Genomic DNA, 10098 nt, shown 5'->3' with positions numbered 1-10098 from the left:
TTTCATTCCATACCTTCCTTTGTCAGCCACCTTTTTTGTTGTGGGTGGAACGAAGCATTTGTATATGTATCATGGGATGAACTGGCTGGAGCTTCATGTGCCAAGACAAACTGATGCTGTAGAAACTGATCCTCTAAGAGTATAATGATAATAATTTCTCCCTAACCATAATGCTAATACATTGGTTGGTTTCAAAGTGCAAATATTGTAAGTGCAAAACATCAGCATGATTTTCAATCAGAAGAAACTGAATAAACTGCTAATAGGACCAGCAGCTGATCATATATTACACTGGGCATTGAATTGACTGAAATGGAGTATTATTTCACAATCTTGACTTCTGTTACAATTTTTTTGCTAGGACAGTAAATTCATTGTGGATTAAAGATGTGACAGTTGATCTCAGCCAGCATTCATGCACTTGAGTGAATATTATGCCAGAATGAGTCCACTATGAAATAGGTTCTAGTACTCCCAAAGAGTTTTCATTGGTGAACCAGTAGTTCTGTCACTGCCATGAAATGCTAAGCCACTGGTTTCTAGCAGCTTAATCTTAACCCGAACTTACTTTAATATGTCTCGTCAGTATCTGGAAGTGCATTCCGAGTCTATGCTCAGTCTGGAATTTTGAGTTTGAACACAGCATTGCTCAAATAGCTTCCAAGTAATGTTTGCTATTCTTGTGCTGAGCAATAGATTCCTCAGTATATTCCCAGTTGGAGAAACATTTGCAAAATTCTCTCTGGAAAACCTTGGAGTGAATGAAACAGGTGAAACAGAATTGTGCCCAAGGATAGGAAATAGCAAACTAGTCATGAACTATATGGCTTCTCATAAGATTATGAACACTAGTAAAAATTTATGGTGTGTACCATTATTTCACCTTATCATCAATCCTCAATGAGGCATTGCAAGGTCTGTTGAGATGTTGAAAAGTTGGGATTTTTCTTCGGTGTCTTCCACACTCATTTGTTAACATTGTCTCTTGGCACTCCTGGAGGTTTGGAGATGTATGACTGGTTCTAGTTCTGCTAACCCTGTCTCGTTATCATTTCCTGGTGTTTGAGTTCCATATTTGCATGTTCATCTTCAGCATCAGCAATGATGACAAATAGGAGGAAATTGGACAGCAGCATCATAACACAATGATGTGGGAGGTGATTTATCTCCTGCAAGAGTGTGTGAAGCACATTTTAGGGCAGAGATATATCTGTCCATCTTCAGTGTTGGTGAATTCAGCTTTCACTCGGTTCTGCTTTTCTCATTTTTCTCTGTATCATCGTTGAATCTTTTCATCATTTTCTCAGTACAGTGGACCCCCGCATAACGATTACCTCCGAATGCGACCAATTATGTAAGTGTATTTATGTAAGTGCATTTGTACGTGTATGTTTGGGGGTCTGAAATGGACTAATCTACTTCACAATATTTCTTATGGGAACAAATTCGGTCAGTACTGGCACCTGAACATACTTCTGGAGTGAAAAAATATCGTTAACCGGGGGTCCACTGTACTGTATTTTCTGAAACAAAAATTGATGATTATAGTTATTTTATGATACAGAACAGAACAGATGACTAAGTTTGCACCATGTCCAGAAGGCTATATTCCTTGGCAAAAAGACACTGCACCAAAAAAAAAAAAATTAACTATTCCTTCAATTTTTTTGGGCTAGTTAACATCAACATCTGGGACTGAAGGCAAATGTTCCTTTGCCCCCATTACAATCCATCTACATTCAACACCCTCACTCTGGCTACCCTACTCTTAGAAAGTCCCACCTTCAATACAGATTCGTTCTATGATTTCTTGAACTTGCATGTTACACTACCTTTGACTTCCTTTTTTAAAACGTAAGATCAGCCTTCATGCTTCTCTGTTGGGCCTTCTCTGTCATGTAATGCTGTACGAATCATACAGGTTTAGAGCTTACTTGGTGTGAGTACTGTATAATAGTGATAATTAACTGACACTCGTATATTACTAATTATGAAAAACAAAAAGGCACAATACATAAATAACCTGCACATAGGAGAGAGAAGCTTGTGATAATGTTTCAGTCCGACTTGGATTTGTATGTTAGTGTGACTTGTAACGGGTCCAAGTCAGACTGAAATGTCATCATCAACCTCTCCCCAAGGTGCAGGTTATTTGTGTACTAATTGTTTCTTCTTTCATATATAAGGTCGCCCTTTACACTTCTTCACCATGCAGGACTATCGTCTCAGGGATCAAGCATGATTGCCTCTCATTATCCAGGTGTTATGTGATCCCCACAGATTTAGCACTTCTACCTGAATACATATTATGACCCCACGGGTTTAATGCTTCCCCATGCAAATGTAAAATGACAGATATTGGTTAACACTTCCCCATGAGTATAATAATGTACCATGCAGCACTGAATGACTTCCTCAGGTTTAGTGTTTTTTACTGTAAATACTAGTGCATAAAATTATTATTATTATTATATTACAGTATGTACTGTATAATAATATAAGGATCTCAAGGGAAGGTGATTGAGAAGTAGATGCATTTGATGATAGGAGGAAGTGATTTAAGAGCACCTTGACCTATTACCCTTAAAGGCTAGTTAGTACCTTAATGCTAGTGAAGGACTTAATCCAACATATTGCAGATAGCCTCCCCTTCCTTGGATCAAATCTGATTACCTACCATTCTTAAGGCACTATATGATCCATACAGGTTTAGTGCTACTCCATAAATATAATACAATACTGTCATAAAATGGCAATATACAAGATTTAATTCTTTACTTTTTATCTCTACATACATGGACTGGGCTGTGGGGGTGTTGATCCCCAGAATACCCTCCAGGTAGTAATATTGTTTAGTGGATAATTGGCCTTTAGGTGTTTGTCTTGTACTGTGTTTTGTAAGTGTGTGCTGTGACAGTGAGTCTTCACACTGAACTTTATAAGTGTATCATCTGCAAGAAATTTACGGAGGCCCGTGAAACCTCACTGCCAGACATAGAGTTGATAATGAATGTTACACCATTACTCAAGTTAAGCTTATCTAAAGGGACCTAATCTTTCAAGGGAGTGCCTTAATGCTTGATAGACTCTTGATCCAAGGAATTACAGTTTCTTTAAATCAAACCTGATTACCCTCCATTCTCTAAGTGCTGTATGACCTTGATGGACTTGGTGCTTCCCCATGAATATATAATAAAGGAACCTGCATAGGACACATACTTACTGTTCCCAACATGGTAGGACTAGACTGTACTATGCAGTTTGAAAATGGTGTACCTGAATTGACCTGAGGGCTACAATGATAAAACTCTATACCATATTTTAAATTTTATTTCAATGTCAGTTCATTCTAATTTTAAATTGTCACTTTATGCAGTATTTACACTGTTCATACGATACAAGCAAATTATTTCACCGTATCAGTAATTACAATATACAACAGTATATTCCCCGTCATTCCAGGAGACCCTGGAAAACTTACGGTAGTGAGTTATTAAAATGTGGCTTGAAACACAGATAAGATCAAGATACATCACTTATATCCTAACATTTTTCTATAAGTAATATAATCTATGTTCATGAAAGTCTGTCAATGAAGACGTGAATTTTATCATCCCAAAGAAGAGAATAAATGATTTTGGTTGTAAGTAGTGTTCAAGGAGCATACAATTACTGTACTTTATATAGGAGCATAAACATTACAAGAAAGGAATTTCTTGATTCACTAAATTATCTTGCATCTAAAAATCATTCCTTTGATTTTGCTGTTTACCTGGAGAGAGTTATGGGGGTCAATGCCCCCGCGGCCCGGTCTGCGACCAGGCCTCATCCTGGGAAATAATAAACCCATATTTAACATACAGCACTAGTGATTTTTATAAATATTGATTTATTGCAGTTACAATTATTATTTTTACTCTATGAATGTAATAATAATACTTTTATTTGACAACATTCCGCTTCACCTGCTTACTTCTCCGTTGACTTACATCTGCTTTCTTTCTTTCCACATTAGTACAGTACTGCTTATCTTTGCCTCTTACAACTGTGCTTGAGCCACTGATTCTTGTTTTTTTTTCTCTTTTAGACATGATTTTTTTCTCTGTACTTTTCTGCTAGGCACTGTATCATCCCTCTGTTGAGTTTCCTTCCAATTCCTCCTCCCTCTGGGCTGTATTGAGGAATCTCCCATCTGCACATAATACCTACTCCCCCCCCCCACAAGGGTTGAACAAGGTTAGATTAAGGGATCCTGATTTTTTTACAAGCTAAGAACTGTCGCCAACATCAGCTCATTTGAAAGCTCTTTATTTTTATGAGACAAACAAATGGGGAACAGGATAAAGTTGGAGCCAACTGTAGACCAGCAATTTCATTTGATCAACTGACTTCATTTCATTGATGTCATTATGCTGTACTGTACAAACATGTTCCAGACTCGAGTCATCCTAAGAATAAATGATCTTAGATGAAGCATTGTTGTTGAGAAGGGTACGGTCAGAGTGTAGTTGTTATTTGCTGTCTTGTTGAGTAAATGCTTACTTCTTGCTATCCACTTCCTCTCTCCCTCCTTTCCTCTCTCTCTTTCCCTCTCTCTTTCTTCATGCTTCTTTCCATGTGAAGACCAGGTCTAGCTTTGCAGGTGCATCCTCTCCTCTCTCCCTTATTATCTCTAACTTGCTGACACATGTAGCTCACCAACAGTACTTCCATCAGTTTGGTCCTCTGTGAGTCAGGTCTCCCATGCGTGTCTCATTCTCCCCAGTCTGTCTTTCTGAGGTGAATGTTCCCCTGATCAGTATGATGTCTACAGCATGGTTATTGTCCTCATTCTTACCTATCCCTTTCATATACTTGAAATTCTATTAGTTTTTATTAGTTATGCTACTCATCTAGGTGTTTTTGTTTCTTACTCGGTATATTTGGTATCCTGCTGTTAGTATTACTTAAGATATTGTCTGTCAGTTTTGTCTGTAATAGCTATGAATTTTGGCACTTTCACCATTAGTCCCTTTTATTCTATATCACACCTGCAACACAACCACACTACACATGCAACAAAAACTCTACACCAGCAACACAACCACAGCTACACCAGCAACACAACTACACCTCAAATGTAACAAAACTTCTACACCTGTAACAAAACTTCTACACCTGCAACACAACCACACTACACCTGCAACATAACCATACTACTCGTGCAACACAACCACACTACACTTGCAACACAATTACACTACACCTGCAACACAGCCACACTACACCTGAAACACCCACACTACACCTGTGATACAACCACACTACACCTGCAAAACAACCACACTATGCCTGCAACACCCACACTACATCTGCAATAATCCCACTACACCTGCAACACAACCACACTACACCTGCAACACACCCACACTACACCTGTGATACAACCACACTACACCTGCAAAACAACCACACTACACCTGCAACACAACCACACTACATCTGAAACAACCACACTACACTTGTAACACAACCACTACACATGTAATACAATCACACATCAGAAATACAGTCACACTACATCCGTTATTTCGGATTCTTTTTTGATTGTGGAAAATGGTACTTACACAGTTCATGACATTTAAAAAATGAAACGTTTCGCCAAGAAAATGAAGAGTGGGCCTAAAGAAAATAAATGATGTAATATCACAGTCACTAGGGATATGGCAATCATACAGGTTGACTGATTAAAGCAAAATAAAACCTGAGGCCCTGATAAACTTTTTTCAAGGGTTTTTAAAAAGTGCAAAATGGAACTTTGTGAACTATGAACTAATCTTTTAATATATCTCTTGAAACAGATTTTGTGTATGAGATGTGGAAGACGGCTAATGTAATTCCAATTTTTAAAGCTTTTGAGAGTACTATACAAAAGACTGTTAAAGTGATAGCTTATGGTATTGGGGAAAAAGTCCTGTCATAGATCCAGGGGTGCTAACCAACAGGAAGCAGAGAATCTGCATAAAAATCTGAGTGGGGATCAATCACAAGCGGCGCTCGACAGGGATCAGTTTGAGGCCCATTATTGTTCATAAAATACATTAATGGCCCTGACAAGGGAATATGAAATGATAAAGGCAAATTCGCTGAAATAAATTATGTCCTATAAACTTGAATCTCATTAGGTAATTTCCTGACCTCCGTAATATTGTGCTGCAATATACAGGCTGGATGAAAGGTATGCATTAAACTAGTTGATTCACAGGTAAGATCTTAGGCGTATTTTTAATGCTAGTAGTGAGGCTGGTCATTACCACCTGAGACCTCAAGCAGGACCCCAGCTCTCGAGTTCATTATTATTATAATAAGAAAGAAGCGCTAAGCCACAAGGGCTATACAGCAGCTCTCGAGTTCAACATCATTTAATAACATAACTTATGCATCTGGATTATATGCTGCTGAGCGAGCATAAGACAATGAGGCTATGGAAAAAGTTGTTAATGTTCCCCAAGTTGTTTTAATATTCGCCAGGAGACAGGACAAGTGTCTTCTGACAAGAGTCAGTGTGTTACGTAAGAGGACACATGCAACTAATGTTACATTTTATAGTGGTAACGTTTCGCTCCAGGAGCTTTTTCAAGCCGTTACAAACAATACAAGGACACAAGTATGTGAATATGATGGTATATATAGGTACCATGTGAGGTGGAAGAGTAGGCCTACTGACCCATTTGGTAGGTAGTAGTAATACTTCAGTAGTAGTAGTATGAGTGGAGGTAACTCTTGGTTGCTATGTGATGACACCCCTCAAGGAAGGTTCCTTGATGTTGGTGAGGGGCTCTTGATTTAGGGAATTGGATCTGTGCTCCAGTTCCTCGAATTAAGCCTGAATGCCTTCCACATCCCCCCCCAGGCGCTGTATAATCCTCCGGGTTTAGCCCTTCCCCCTTGATTATAATAATAATAATAATATGTGATGACAGGGTTTATTGTTTTGAGTAGAATTCTGGCTAATACTTCCGAAATAACGAAGCTACCTTTATTTTCTTTTAATGGTGTCTGAAATGGCGATTAAACGTACTCAAGGCATTTACGCCTGCGGAAGTTTGATTCTTTGATCACTAGGTGGCCTCAATAAAATCTCATAAGACGGTTGGAGAAGTTTGTGTTACATGCCTTGTTCAAGTTGTTGCTTCTGCGTGCACTGATATGTTCATTGAGACGTGTTTGAAGAGTACTTGCTGTTTCACCAATGTATACTTTGTCACAACCTCCGCTGCGCACCATCGAGGTGGTCCTGGGTTCGATCCCGGGCATGGCCTACAACACATATCTCGACACGCCTCGGGGCGTGCAACTAGGTGGATGAATGTAACTGGGTACGTTCTTCACTTGGGAGTTGGTCTTACGGTGCAATGGTTCTTTTCTTGTTAAAATGCGAGGCCTAGTCATGGCCCGGGCCGCGGCGGCGTTGACCCCCGGAACACACTCTAGGTATACTCCAGCTATTCCCAAATCTTCATATCCTTGCATTTGCTGAGGTTTAATTCAAACAACCACTTATCTTACCAATCCTGCAGTTTGCCAAGATTCATTTGCAGTCTTTCTCCGTTCTCATCTATTTATATCCTCACTAATGTGTCACGTAGCTCAATCGCTAGCGCATTCAACTGGCACACTGAGGTCCGAGGATCTAATCCCCGATACGGCTGGAAAACATTAGGACGTGTTTCCATATGACACCTGCCGTTTCTGTTCAACCATCAATAAAATAGGTATCTGGGTATTAGACGACTGATGTGGGTCGTATCCTGGGACAAAATTGACCAAATTTTCCCGAAATGCTCCGCATGACAAGCAGCTTTCTATATATATAGTAGTACGTTATTGATATCAGCTAGACCTGTATACCTTGTACATGTACTTGTAGAATAAAGATATTATTATTATTATTATTATTATTATTATTATTATTATATTCTTTACATCCACCTAAACCTGAAAGACAGCGTGTGTGTTCAATTTTCCCCCATTTGTAAATTTATATATGTGCTAAGAGGTTATCATTATCAATGACACGTATGCAACTACATGGAGACAATAAAACAACAATTACAACGAGACTATATTTCGTCTTCACACTACGAGTTTGTGCCATCAACCAGTTTGTAACATTCGCGTTTGCATCATTTTTTTCATTTTCTTTAAATATTCAATAACATTACTGTACACACTTTCAAAAACAACTAGTTTCATATAAAGATTAAATATACTAATAACTATCAATATAAATTCAACGAATACTCATACTGTAACGATGTGACATATACAGTATTTTATATATATATATATATATATATATATATATATATATATATATATATATATATATATATATATATATATATATATATATATATATATTATTTTTTTTTTTATTATCACACCGGCCGATTCCCACCAAGGCAGGGTGGCCCGAAAAAGAAAAACTTTCACCATCATTCACTCCATCACTGTCTTGCCAGAAGGGTGCTTTACACTACAGTTTTTAAACTGCAACATTAACACCCCTCCTTCAGAGTGCAGGCACTGTACTTCCCATCTCCAGGACTCAAGTCCGGCCTGCCGGTTTCCCTGAATCCCTTCATAAATGTTACTTTGCTCACACTCCAACAGCACGTCAAGTATTAAAAACCATTTGTCTCCATTCACTCCTATCAAACACGCTCACGCATGCCTGCTGGAAGTCCAAGCCCCTCGCACACAAAACCTCCTTTACCCCCTCCCTCCAACCCTTCCTAGGCCGACCCCTACCCCGCCTTCCTTCCACTACAGACTGATATACTCTTGAAGTCATTCTGTTTCGCTCCATTCTCTCTACATGTCCGAACCACCTCAACAACCCTTCCTCAGCCCTCTGGACAACAGTTTTGGTAATCCCGCACCTCCTCCTAACTTCCAAACTACGAATTCTCTGCATTATATTCACACCACACATTGCTCTCAGACATGACATCTCCACTGCCTCCAGCCTTCTCCTCGCTGCAACATTCATCACCCACGCTTCACACCCATATAAGAGCGTTGGTAAAACTATACTCTCATACATTCCCCTCTTTGCCTCCAAGGACAAAGTTCTTTGTCTCCACAGACTCCTAAGTGCACCACTCACTCTTTTTCCCTCATCAATTCTATGATTCACCTCATCTTTCATAGACCCATCCGCTGACACGTCCACTCCCAAATATCTGAATACGTTCACCTCCTCCATACTCTCTCCCTCCAATCTGATATTCAATCTTTCATCACCTAATCTTTTTGTTATCCTCATAACCTTACTCTTTCCTGTATTCACCTTTAATTTTCTTCTTTTGCACACCCTACCAAATTCATCCACCAATCTCTGCAACTTCTCTTCAGAATCTCCCAAGAGCACAGTGTCATCAGCAAAGAGCAGCTGTGACAACTCCCACTTTGTGTGTGATTCTTTATCTTTTAACTCCACGCCTCTTGCCAAGACCCTCGCATTTACTTCTCTTACAACCCCATCTATAAATATATTAAACAACCACGGTGACATCACACATCCTTGTCTAAGGCCTACTTTTACTGGGAAAAAAATTTCCCTCTTTCCTACATACTCTAACTTGAGCCTCACTATCCTCGTAAAAACTCTTCACTGCTTTCAGTAACCTACCTCCTACACCATACACTTGCAACATCTGCCACATTGCCCCCCTATCCACCCTGTCATACGCCTTTTCCAAATCCATAAATGCCACAAAGACCTCTTTAGCCTTATCTAAATACTGTTCACTTATATGTTTCACTGTAAACACCTGGTCCACACACCCCCTACCTTTCCTAAAGCCTCCTTGTTCATCTGCTATCCTATTCTCCGTCTTACTCTTAATTCTTTCAATTATAACTCTACCATACACTTTACCAGGTACACTCAACAGACTTATCCCCCTATAATTTTTGCACTCTCTTTTATCCCCTTTGCCTTTATACAAAGGAACTATGCATGCTCTCTGCCAATCCCTAGGTACCTTACCCTCTTCCATACATTTATTAAATAATTGCACCAACCACTCCAAAACTATATCCCCACCTGCT

The sequence above is a fragment of the Cherax quadricarinatus genome, chromosome 53 (genome assembly GCF_038502225.1).
Source record: "Cherax quadricarinatus isolate ZL_2023a chromosome 53, ASM3850222v1, whole genome shotgun sequence".
Classification (NCBI taxonomy): domain Eukaryota; kingdom Metazoa; phylum Arthropoda; class Malacostraca; order Decapoda; family Parastacidae; genus Cherax; species Cherax quadricarinatus.
The sequence above is the reverse complement of the archived record's forward strand: the minus strand, read 5'-3'. Positions refer to the sequence as shown.